Below are 12859 nucleotides of genomic sequence, written 5' to 3' on the forward strand. Positions count from 1 at the left end.
CCTTCAAATGTTAACAGAAAATGAGAGAATTGAAATTCCGATGATAGGATTTGGTGACAGAAAGCATAGACCTATACAACAAGAGGTATGCCACTTATTTCTGAATTCTCTCATTTTTCCTGACGAGTGATGACTGGAACTTGAGAGCTCAAAATTTAGTAAACATAGCCAGTCCTAATGACTGTATATTTTGCAAAATGTTCTGAAAGGTTAAAAGTTTATATCTTCTTTCCAGAAAAAGCATTGGCACTTGTTCAGTCTTTCTCTGCGGGATGGAAACGATCTTTGGAGGAGTTGAATCGAGAGAGCCTATCTTCATTTCCCAATTTGGTGACTGGTTCCTCACTTCTGCAGTTGGCTCTCACCCAGTTGGTACAGTACTATCACCGTTTCCAAAAATTATTAACACCAAATGCTCGTGCGCAGCTGACGAATATTCATCACATCAAGGTGGAGCTAAAGAAATACAAGACAAATTTCTGAAGTTATATTATGGCCTGCTGTGATAGGTAAATAATAAGGGAATAGTTTGATGAAGAGCTTAATATATTTAAGTTAGGAATATTTGACTTTTTTAAATTAATATATTTAAATATTTGTTAGATCTGAATGGTGGGAGAATTGTGTATATATAGTCACTGTTTAATTAATCATATATGAACAATTAATGTGTTGATATAATTTTTGTTTTAGTGTTTGAATGCTAGATACCCATTCGCAGTAATGTGGTTCAGGTGTTATTTATGAATTATTTACAAAAATGTGAACAAGATTTAAAATTGGAATCATATCATAGTTGAGCATTGTTCTCAAATCACGTGCGACAATCATACTGGTTTTGTGGTGCTTCAGTTTTTGGAATTGTACCAGTTAGTGTCTGCAATGTTTGAACATGAGAGAGACAAGACATTAAAAATTTAGCCTTATTTCATATGAAAAACTAATTGCAAGATCTGTCCTAAAATGCTTAAGCGGTTAAAACATGAATGGGTGGGAGGGGAGAACAGAGAATATTTTTTTCACAAGATGGAACAAACACGACAGCCTCCTCCTGCAGAGCAAACATTGGCATATATCGAACTTCGTTGTACTTGACAAACTTGAACCAAACATAGCGCCTGTAATACACAATGCTAATACCAACTGTATTAAATGAATGTATTGTCTTTAGAGACAATTAATATTAGATACCCTCCACAAAATTGGCTTCATTTATACACCGATGGATCCTTGATCTCCAGGGAACAAGGTGCAGGTGCAGGTGTTACGTGCTGTCTCTTCTCACTTTATAGATCTCTTGGATATGGAACAACAAGTTTTGATGGAGAAATCACTGCAATAAGTGAAAGTCTCAGGAATCTTCTCTGCCACATCAATAAATTAAAAAATGCGGTTATATTGTCAGACTCCAAAGCAGCTATTCTGTCAATAGTCTCTAGACACATACCTTCATCTCAAATAGCAGAAATAAATAAAATGCTCTCTCAACTAATAACACTCAATAAAAGAATTGTATTCCAATGGATACCATACCATTGTGGAATCCTGGGAAACGAGAATGCGGATGCTTTAGCAAAGAAGGGCAGCACTGCTACTTACAGACCTGTTACTAAATCTACGTATTACTCTGTGAAAAGATTTATTAAATTTACATACTTAGACTTCTTACTTACAAATGGCTTTTAAGGAACCTGAAGGTTCATTACCGCCCTCACATAAGCCCGCCATCAGTCCCTATCCTGTGCAAGATTAATCCAGTCTCTATCATCATATCCCACCTCCCTCAAATCCATTTTAATATTATCCTCCCATCTACGTCTCGGCCTCCCCAAAGGTCTTTTTCCCTCCGGTCTCCCAACTAACACTCTATATGCATTTCTGGATTCGCCCATACGTGCTACATGTCCTGCCCATCTCAAACTTAGACTTCAACAAACAAAATTTGATAACACAATCTCAAGGGAAAAAATGGAAAACTCTGCATCATAATCCACAGTTGATTCCCGATTTACCAGGCAAATCGTCTGTAGCTGCATTTAGATTGGCAACAGGCCATGACTGTTTTGACAAGCATCTGCATAGAATTGGAATATATCAGTTTCCTAACTGCCCAGTGTGCAACTCAAATCAAGAAATGGATTCAGAACATCTCAAAATCTGTGCGTCAGTGGCTAACCATGACAATATCTTTCAAAAATATTGGAGTGCAAGAGGTCAAATGACTTTATTGCCAAATGCCTGGCATTAGAAAACAACAACATTAAATGAATGTAGTGTAGCAAGTTTTTAACAACATATACAGGATGTAAAAAAAAAGTTACAAGCCTCGGTGGTAGGTAGATGAGTACCATGTGATCATATTTTGTTAAATAAACCCATGTCCAGAAACACTTAGTTTACATGCTAGCATCTTTGAAATGTGGAGGAAGACATAGGCAGTACGGATCACAAAAACTAGGAAAGAAGTTGAAAAGACAATTGAAATACTGTAAGTAAACAGTATTTTAATCAACTACAGAAGATGCTCCAAATGGCTGCCACCAACTTCGATACATTTTGTGCATTGCGTGGTTATGTCATGTCGAACTCTTGGAAATATTCTTGGCATATTTCGGATGACTAGCTGCTACCTGAATTCGTGCCACAAGATCTTGTTGTGTCTCCATAGGAGTCTCGTACACCAGGGTTTTCATGTACAAAGAAATCCAATGGTGTCAGGTCAGGTGAGCGAGGGGGCCAGATTATTGGGCATGGGTCTCTGGACATGGGTGCAATTTCAATTTCAATTGTCTTTTTTACTGTACTTCTTTCCTAGTTTTTGTGATCCGTACTGCCTATATTCTCTTCCACATTTCAGAGACGCTAGCATGTAAACAAAGTGTTTCCGGACATGGGTTTATTAACAAAATATGATCACGTAGTACGCACCTACCTACCACCGAGCCTTGTAGCATATATTTTTTTACACCCAGTATAGTGGAGGGGTATAAGTTCATATATCCTAGTCCGTAAAATTTAAAATGAAGGAATAGCATGACTATTGAGCATGTACAGCTTATGAGTGAGAGGTGTTTTGTCTGAATCTGTGACAGAGAGCCTGTGTGAAGTCGCCATTTCAAGATGTATGACGTAACAGACACTTATCTCTTTTCTTCTCTGTAACTTGTCTCAGGTCGGTTCTACAACAATTGTCCTAATAAACCTTTTTGTTCCTAATAAGATAAAGAATAAAAAAGAGTAAGGGTATATTTTTTATACCTTTCATAATTTCTGCGATATTGCTGAATGTGTGGAAACTAATTTAATTATCATCATCATCCTTATCATCATCATTTTCAGGGATTAAGCCTTGCAAGGCCAGTTCCAAATTTCATGAATTAGAATTGTTGTACCCACCTCTTCTTATGTCTGCCAACATATCTTATATCCTTATAATTTAATGTTAATTTCATAATGCGGTGTTCCTGTATCTGACCTCCATATTCCTTCCGGCATTTCTGTATTGGTGTATATTTTTTTTGTTGATTTACAGATATTGAGTTCTCTCCTGATAGCCTTGTTCCTGTTCTTGTCTAGTAGAGTATATCCAGCAACATTTCTTAAAAATCTAATTTCTTCGGCCTCAATTTTTCTTTCCTTATTCTTGCTTAATGTCCATAATTCTGAACTTCACTTTAACTGCCATTAGTTCATACAGTTTTAGTTTAGTTTCCTTTCCAGTATTCTTAAGTTATCTTTTTATGGTGCTGCACACATAATTAAATGTAATTTCTCGAATACCCCACGCACGTTTCTTTCCGAAATATACAAGTAAAAAACACGGGTACGCGGCTTATTCTAAGTAAAGTTGGCAACATTGCCCAATTTTCCTCCTGCGCAACTCCTAAGATGATAGTACATACCACTAACTTTCCACGTGAGTATGTCAATATTGTTAACATTGTTATTGGCATTTGAATTAGCAGTACATGTGTCAGAATCAAGTTCAAGTGTGATAAATGTATAGTTTGTGCATCTTATATTTTCAATTCTCAAAATCAGTACCATCTTAACCAAACTCTTCAATCAGATCATAGAGGGTGATACTATTCCACCAGAATGGACCTTATCATATATAAGTGCAATATACAAAGAGGAACCCAATGAATTATCGCGGTATCAATGTCTTGGCATCAGTGAGTAGGATACTCAGTAAAATAATCAAGATGCGATTGGAGTCTTTAATACAAAATAAGATATCCGAAGAGCAAGCTGGATTTACAACAGACAAATCCTGTGTAGACCATATTATTTACAATTAGACAGATGATGGAAAGAATGTTAACCAAAGGAAAAGAGATACATTTTATCTTCATTGATCTAGAAAAGGCATACGACACAGTACCAGTTAATCGACTTCGGACTGCCCTACAAAAGACTGGAGTCCCAAATCCTCTCATAGACCTCATAAGGAGAATGTATAAGTGTATAGCATATGTCAAAATGAGGGAAAATCTATCAGCAGAATTTTGTACTACGAAAGGTTTGAGGCAAGGGCGTGGCATGTTACCAACTTTATTTAAAATCTTCCTAGAGAATGCTTTGAAGAAATGGAATGACTCATGCAGAGGTATGGGCATAAATATTAATAACCATATGTTGCATATCTTGCTATTTGCCGACGACCAGGTAATAGTAGGACAAGATCAGTAAGATATTGAGTATATGTTCTGCAAGCTTGTGAGTAGAGTCTACACGGATTGAAAGTGAATTTTATGAAGACAGAATATATGGTTGCTGGAGGGAAAGGAGAGAACTTGGTTGTAAATGGTGTAACAATTAAGAATGTCAGCCAGTTTAAATATTCAGGATCAATTATAGATAGTTCTGGTACTTGTGAAAAGGAAAATAACTAGAAAAGAGAAAAATAACTAGATCCTTGAATGGTAGCCTTTGGAACAGAGAAATGACAAAAGTAACTAAAACAGTATCTTGAAAACAGCGGTAGAGAGTGTCCTTATATATGGGTCAGAGTGTTGGACTTTGAATGATAGATGGAGGAAAAAGTTGGAGAACATTGAGATGGATCGGTTACGTCGAAGTATGAGAATGTCTCGGTTGCAGCATGTAAGAAATGATTTTTTTAGAGTAGAGATGGAAGCAGAAGAAATTGTAGTAAACAGAACTGAAAAACGGATACTGCATTGGTATGGACATGTACAAAGAATGGAGGAGGAGAGACGGCCCAGATGGATAATTCATTGGTCCCCCACAAGGACAGAAGGAAAAGAGGAAGGACTCGTTTAAGTTGGTGTGGTAGTGTGAAAAAAGTTGATTAAATTCGACTTAGAAGATGGACAGTGGAATGATAGACCCTTATGGTGGACAGGAATTAGAAACAACCGCTGAAAAGTGGAAAGCTGAATTAAGAAGGAAATCAGTACTGCTAAAGTATGAGATTGTGATCCTTTACTTACAGCAAAAATCTTAAAATGATCAAAGATGCGGAGGAACATGGAAATCGTAATGCATACTAATAATGTTTTAGGATATCATGTAAAAGGCCAATTAAGACGACAGCTGACATGTGTGCAGTGTGTGTGCATAAGATGGATTTGAAATGCGTCTTATTCCAGTATAAAATGTATTTATTTATTAACTGAACTGTATTTGTGTTTTAATTTGTCGTGAATACATTTTTTCCGAAGTTTCATTTTTGTAATTTTGTTTGTTTTATTTATATTTTTTGCCTTTCAAAAGTGGGGTGTGCAGCTTATGCGAGGACTTTAAGTATTCGAGAAAAAATGATAAATGTATTTATAATGTCTTCCTTGTATGGCTCTTATGGTGGTGATGGTGGTGAAAATGACACCTTTATCTTGCAGTACGATTATTTAGTCCTGACAGTCACCAGCAGTGTGTGCCTGGGTCATGCGAGTCCATTTAGTTATGTCAAGAGGTGTTTGGGTTAGTCACTTGCTTGCGGTAGAGCGGTATGTTCCTTATACTGTTAAGCTGTACTGCATTCCTTTACTGACCGCTTGCTCTTATCTCTACTCCAGAGCTCTCCCCACTACTCATATTACTTCCCCTCTTTCACGTCGTCGAACTGTCAGGACTAAATAATCGGTCTGTACATCTTTTCTTCTTTCTCACTCTTTTTAATCCGTCGTCAATTAAATTTTTACAAATTTATTATTGAATGTTGCGTTATACCTTTTTGTTTCATTATAATCCATAATGTGGTTTTATTAAAATTATCAAAAGCTTCTTTAAAATTCATAAAAACCGTACATGTTCTGTTAAACTCTGATTTTAATTACTTGATTGTGAATATGCATTCTGCATAAACTCTGCATTTTCAGAATCCGTCTTGAACTTCTAAAGTAGTATATTAATATCTATTATTATTTCGAACTAGTTTATTTTATTATTGTCGCATATGTTTTATAATACAACATATTATATACAAAATGCTGATTCCACTGTAGTTGTTATATTTATTTCTGTGTCTTTTTTTTCAGTTAGGTATATGATCGAATTTTAAGATGTGTTTAATAGATTTAATGTGCGGTAGGCCTACTTTAATTAGTTGCAAGCATATTTAATTAGATCATTATTAATATTATCGGCACCAAAGAAGTCTTATAAAGTATAAACTATTTGACGGATTTTGTTCATATTCAGTATTCACAAATCATTTTATCTTAGAATGATGCACGTGAATTATAATCATTTTAGAAAAGAAATTAATAGATATTTATTTGAAATAAATAATGAAAAAAAAAAAAAAAAAAGGCAGTCAACACGAAATTGACTCCATTTTTATTTTCTTCTTGCATGAGATGAAATAAATTAAATAGTTGCCATATTTGCCCCCAGACATTTTTTAAATGAAATATTGGCTTTGAATAGACTAGTTTTACACACAACAGCACTCATGGGCATTCTCATTGACAGCAGTAGGAATGACTTGCATTATCAAAGGAAAAGGATCTGTACCCCATTTCTAGTAGTCAACAAGTCACAGGTATTGTGCATTTCAAAATTATGCACTTCTCAGAGGTTACAATCACAGTTCAATGATGGTGGTGTCCACTTCAGTTACGGAGTCCATGTAGTTTCCTATAACATGGTCGAAATTCTCCTATCTGAGGAGATTGTAACTCTCCAAGTCTGTGAAGATGCCTGATAATAAGCGAAAAAGGTGTTGGCACTTCTACATTTGTCTGAGCAGACTTCTGGACATATCCCTTTAGTTTGCTTTCTCCTACAGTGCAGTCTCAACTGTGTTTCCAGTTGCTCACCTTGCATCTGTAAATCTTGACGATTCTTCCCAGTTCTTTTTATTTTTGTTGAAGTTATTGCATCCTTAGCTTATTAACCCATGTTGGCCTTCACTTTCATGCCTTCTGTCGAAAATTATTAGTAATTTTTAAGACCAGTAAAATATATTTAGTAACAATTTGTATCATCATGGTAGATGCCCTTGATTTGGGACAATGCTCAGCTATTATGTGTTTGTGTGTGTGAGTGTGCATGCATTTCAAAATTTTAATAGAGCTGCTGTTGTTTTAACAAAGCTAAAATGCAGTACTTACAAGAGTAAAAATGTTTGGAAATATTCATTTTTTTCTCCATTACTGTATCTTGTACAATAATGATAATTGGTATGTGTAAAACACTGTCCTGCTGTATGAAAAAAAATATATATATATTTTTACGATTTAAAAAAATTATTTTTTTTTCTTCAAAATTCAAAATGGTGGCAGTTCACTGTACAGTGATGAAGCATTTCCCTCATAACTCATAAACTTGTTAACTTTTTCATGTTCTCTTCCTTTTATTTTATTGCTGAAACTCATTTTTACAATATCATGCTCTTTCAATTACATTCCTTAATACATAATATTTTTTTTTGTATTTTGTGTTAGAAGAAAATACTGATATTTGACCATATTTTAAATGAATTTATTTTTTATCACACAATCTATCAAAGGTAGAGAAGTGATTTTGCATCATATTGTAGATATGACATGCATAAATACATACAAAAAATTTCATCACAGAATGTTGGATAGTTTTTGAGTTAAGAGGGAAACGCTTCATCACTGCACAGTGAACTGCCACCATTTTGAATTTTGAAGGAAAAAAGTGTAAATAATTTTTTTAAATCGTAAAAGTATTTTTTCATATAGCAGAAGGACAGTGCTTTACATATATCAATTGTCATTATTGTACAAGATACAGTAATGGAGGAAAAACATGTTGAATATTTCCAAAATTTTATTGCTGTAAGCTGTACCTAACCCCTTAACCAAAGAAGCGAGCTGGAAGTATCCCTCAGTGCACAGATGCATAATATTAATAAAGAATGACTGGTAGAATGCTAGTGTAATTAGGTAAACATTCCAGTTTAAGTAATTTTACATGCAGTGTAAAAATGAAATATGAACATGAACAAACGAATAAAGAAACCTCAATAAAAAGTAGTTTACATTTTCTTCTAAGTTTTCATGTAAAATTTCACCCTTGGCTCTAGGAGAGATGGTGGTGCACAATTTCTAATCACTAAATTGTACACCAGTATGCCTGAGTTAAATCCCAAATCTCTCTGCAATGCATATATCACTGTTGATAGTAATTCGTCTGTCGGATGGGGATGTTAAGACTGGCGGCCCCCTTGGTGCTATTCGACAGGAGTGGGCTATGTGCTGGCACCAGGTTTCCCCTTATCCCTTCCTCGCCATCATCATCACCATCACCCATACCCTACACTACACTTACACATACACTCACCCTAGTACACGACATAACTCTTCACAGATACACATCATGCACAACATGGCTCGCCAAATTCGTGTGCAACTTGAAAATGGGTCACAGTCCTGCCATCTATCCGCAATATGCGGAACGCGAATCACGCAAGTGAAGTGGGTAGGCATTAGATACACATACATTTCTGAAAATGTTGTATACATTGTGTGTACGTGTGTGTCTAATACCTACCCTCTCCACTTAACGTGATTCGGGTTCCACATACTGCAGGACTGTGACCCATTTTTTTTTTTCAAGTTGCACACCACTTTGACAGACCACGTTATGCATGATGTGTATCTGTAAAGAGTTATTTTGTGTTTTTAGGTGAGCGTGTGTGTAAGTGTTCGTGTAAGTGTATTGTAGAGAATGGGTGAGGAAGGGAGAAGGGGAAACCTGCTGGCTTGTAGCCTACTTCTGTCGAATAGCACCAAGGCGGCCGCCAGGCTTAACGTCCCAATCCGATGGATGAATCACTATCAACAGTGACATATGCCATCTCTTCATATGCACTGCGGAGAGATTTGGGATTTAATCCAGGCATATTGGTGCTCAATGTAGTATATTTTATTGTAACAAAGGGTTGGTTTTGTGTGGAATAAAAAATCATTTCAGTACAGAAAAACGAATATAATGTCTAGTAGCTCAGTTGGGAATGGTTACAGACTCAATTGGGTCGTGAGTGGTGATGGGATTTTTCTCATTGTCAAAACTTTGAGAATGGCCCCAAGGTGTACTCAACCTCCTATCAAACTGAGTAACAGATCCTTCCTGGGAATAAAAGGCGGTTGGAGCATGGTGCCAACCACACAACTTCGTTATAGTGCCGAGGTCATGAAGGTATGGAGCTTTAGCTCTATGCCCCCTCTAAGCTATTATCTTTTATATAAAGAAATGAATTATTTGAATATTTTGGTACACTGTCTATTCACATGGAAGTAATAACTTGGACAAATTTTAATTGATTTTATCCATTACTCGTATCTAACCTGGTCTTTATTTCACCATCCTTAGCAACCTAAACAATTACTTCATTCACAGCAGTGAATTAAAATTTTTTAAATCACTCTCTCCTTTACAACATTAGCACAGCAATAAAATCCATACATTCATTCATTTATAGACATCTCTGTAATTTTAAAATGGAGCTTTAACAAATTTTCAAGTTGGTACGTTCACAGATTCTCCCTACAACAAATAAATGCACTACAAGTGATAAACAAGCACAAGGACGTTAATATCAGTTGTGTGCAGACTCGCAGGATGTCGATAAATAAACTGGGGTGAAGTTAACTTCTTGACAAACAACACATTACAAAGAAAAGGCCTACAATTTAAAATTAAACTTAGACACTAGTAATGGATAAAACCTGTGGTCTTCAGGTAAAGGGGAATATGTCAAAATTTGGCCAAAATGAGTTCTTTAGTTGGGTAAAAGGAAACAAGAGATATCTCTATTAGAAATTGTTAAATCCACGTGTGTAAAAGGACACAGAACTTTAATGTAATAATTTGGTTTGGGTAAAAGGAAATGTGTAATCTTATTTCCTTAAGCACAGTTTGATAGGATTAAATACAGAACTTATTTCCCTCTTCTCATTCTGCAATTTGAAAGTTTGTATAATTTCTAAATTAGAGCTCATAAGTATGTTGTGTTGGCACTTCCTAAATAGTAGTAAAATTTTTGTGAGTTGTGAATTAAGATTTCGCAAAGGACTTGTAATATCACAGTACTCTGTTCTATGCATCTTGCCAATTCTTCATCAAGAGGTAAGTGATAGTATACCTATTTTAAGCAATATTGAACTGAAATAAATGAGAAAATATAGATTTTAAAATCAGATCAAAATCGGGCAGAAAAAAGAAAGAAAATAAATGGAATGTCCTTCGATCATACACATGATTGGATGTAACTTGTCAGAGAAACAGGGAGAAAGAAACCAATTAAAGTGATAAAAATGAAGCAAATTTTTACCAGTGTTCTGATTTCTTCAAAGATGCCTTGCAAATGAAGAAGAAGAATGGTAATGGCAAAAAGTTTATGTGGAAAAATGTGAAATGGCTTCGATTTATTCAAGAAAATGGGATTATGATGTATAGAGAGTCTTTGGACCCAGCAGCACCTTTCAAAGTCATGACTCTTAGACAAAGAGGACAGGCAAGAAATTTATTTAATTCAATTGTTTTCAGAACCATTAGCTGTTTTTTGCAGCTAGAACGACAAGTTGTTTCAAAGCAAATTATCAGAGAAGATGATAGGAAATCCCAACCTTAGATACCATAAGATAAGCTGTCTAAGCACTCTAGTGCTGCTTCGCCGTGAGAAGCTGCATGTATGCACACGTATTTCCACTGAGTGTTAATGTACATTGTACGAATCTATTTGGCTAAAGTAAAGACACATTAACATACGTTATCGCATGATCAAGTCTTGTTCGTAACTCTTAAGACAGTTGTCCTTTCAAAGTGTCCATTTGCACAGTATTGTCGGAAAGATTTCTGAGACCTTTTATTAGAGCAAGACTGGCTTAACGTCATCTTTGCTGGTTTCGTAACACTGTCATCAATTTGCGTGTGGTCGTTCACAGCTAAGTGTTGCGTCACCCCGAGTTAGATAGTCAGTAGTCAGTCAGTAGTTGAACCATTGCTAGCAAGACATCATGAACTCGACAAGAAGGCTTTATCCGTCCGATGGCACCATGGGATCAGAAAAGGAAGACCCATCACAAATACGTAGAGGCAACAAGCCAACAATATTACATCTGTATGTATCCTTTAAGGTTCTTCCAACTTACAGTCTTAATAAACCTTGTTTTGTTGTGAACTAGACTTCAGTTACTATAAGTACACATTTCTAATAATTTACGAATAACCACAAGTTATTTCCAAGTAGGAATCCTGTATGAAGTTCCTTGTAGTCCTACTGTTCTACAATAGTGGTGTCAGAATCCTGATAGTGTAACATAGTAGAATAATGAGGTGATGAACGTAAATAATTCTCAACTCAAACCCACCTGCCATCCTTGTGGAATAATAGACAAGGAGAGCACGACAAATTTGGTTTTCAGAAGTGGGATATAACCCGCTTTTTTCTTGGAGATAAATATATGATTTTTCTGAGGTCCTCACAATTACATGAGTTATTCGTAAGTTATAAAGATTCTATACACTTAAAGTAAGGTAATGAAAATATTTTTAATTTAATAAGGAATAGGAAGAGTTGGATGTCTCTCAACGAAAAGTTTAGTTTTCTAGACATGTGGGGTTTCTCGATATTTCGGTTCACTTTATCCATGCTAGTATACTATATCACGCATTTGGTTTAAGCTCAGACAAACAATAGATCTTAACGTACATGTTGGAGCGACAATAAATTATAAAAGAAGCAGTGATTCTATATCAGAGAGAATTGAACCATGCATTATCATTGAGGTGTGCATACTGGAGTAATGATAAAAGCAAAGATAGGATGATAAAAGCGACGAAAAAGAAAAATTTCATTTTCTTCGCTCTTATCATTCATAATAGGATCTCTGACACACACATGCACATGCCCGTGCGCGCGCACACACACACACACACACGCACTCACACTCACACACTCACACTCACACACACACACACACACACTCACACTCACACACACACTCACACATACCGAGATTCTATATATAAACAAGCAAACCTCTGGAAGTTGCAGAGGGTACAAAGGCTTATAATTAATATAAAGATGGCTAAGGCCTATAGAACTATCTCTTTGAAGCCTCCTGTGTGATGGTCAGTGTGCCACCGATAGGAGTGAATGGTAATAGAAGAAAAAGTGCAGCTCTACAAAGAAATACACCACATAGAGAGAAGATCTGATTATGATCTCCCACTACCTGTTGGCTGGCCACACCCAGCACAACAGACGAAAATATATGAAATAAATGGCTCAACATCATATCAGGTAGATATCTTCAGGGACGGCAGCAAAATCGAAGACAAAGTTGTGCAGGAGTAACAATATGTGTAAATAGAACTCTGACAAAGAAATTTAAGTACAGACTATATCAAAATTGCT

General features: G+C 35.8%; 1 pseudogene; it reads left to right on the forward strand.

The window, feature by feature from the left end:
- The window catches only part of LOC138704699 (vacuolar protein sorting-associated protein 52 homolog), a 68859-nt pseudogene extending 60388 nt beyond the window's left edge, over positions 1–8471 (forward strand).
- The last annotated feature ends 4388 nt before the right edge of the window (positions 8472–12859 follow it).

This window comes from Periplaneta americana, chromosome 8, assembly GCF_040183065.1.
Source record: "Periplaneta americana isolate PAMFEO1 chromosome 8, P.americana_PAMFEO1_priV1, whole genome shotgun sequence".
NCBI classification, from domain to species: Eukaryota; Metazoa; Arthropoda; class Insecta; order Blattodea; family Blattidae; genus Periplaneta; species Periplaneta americana.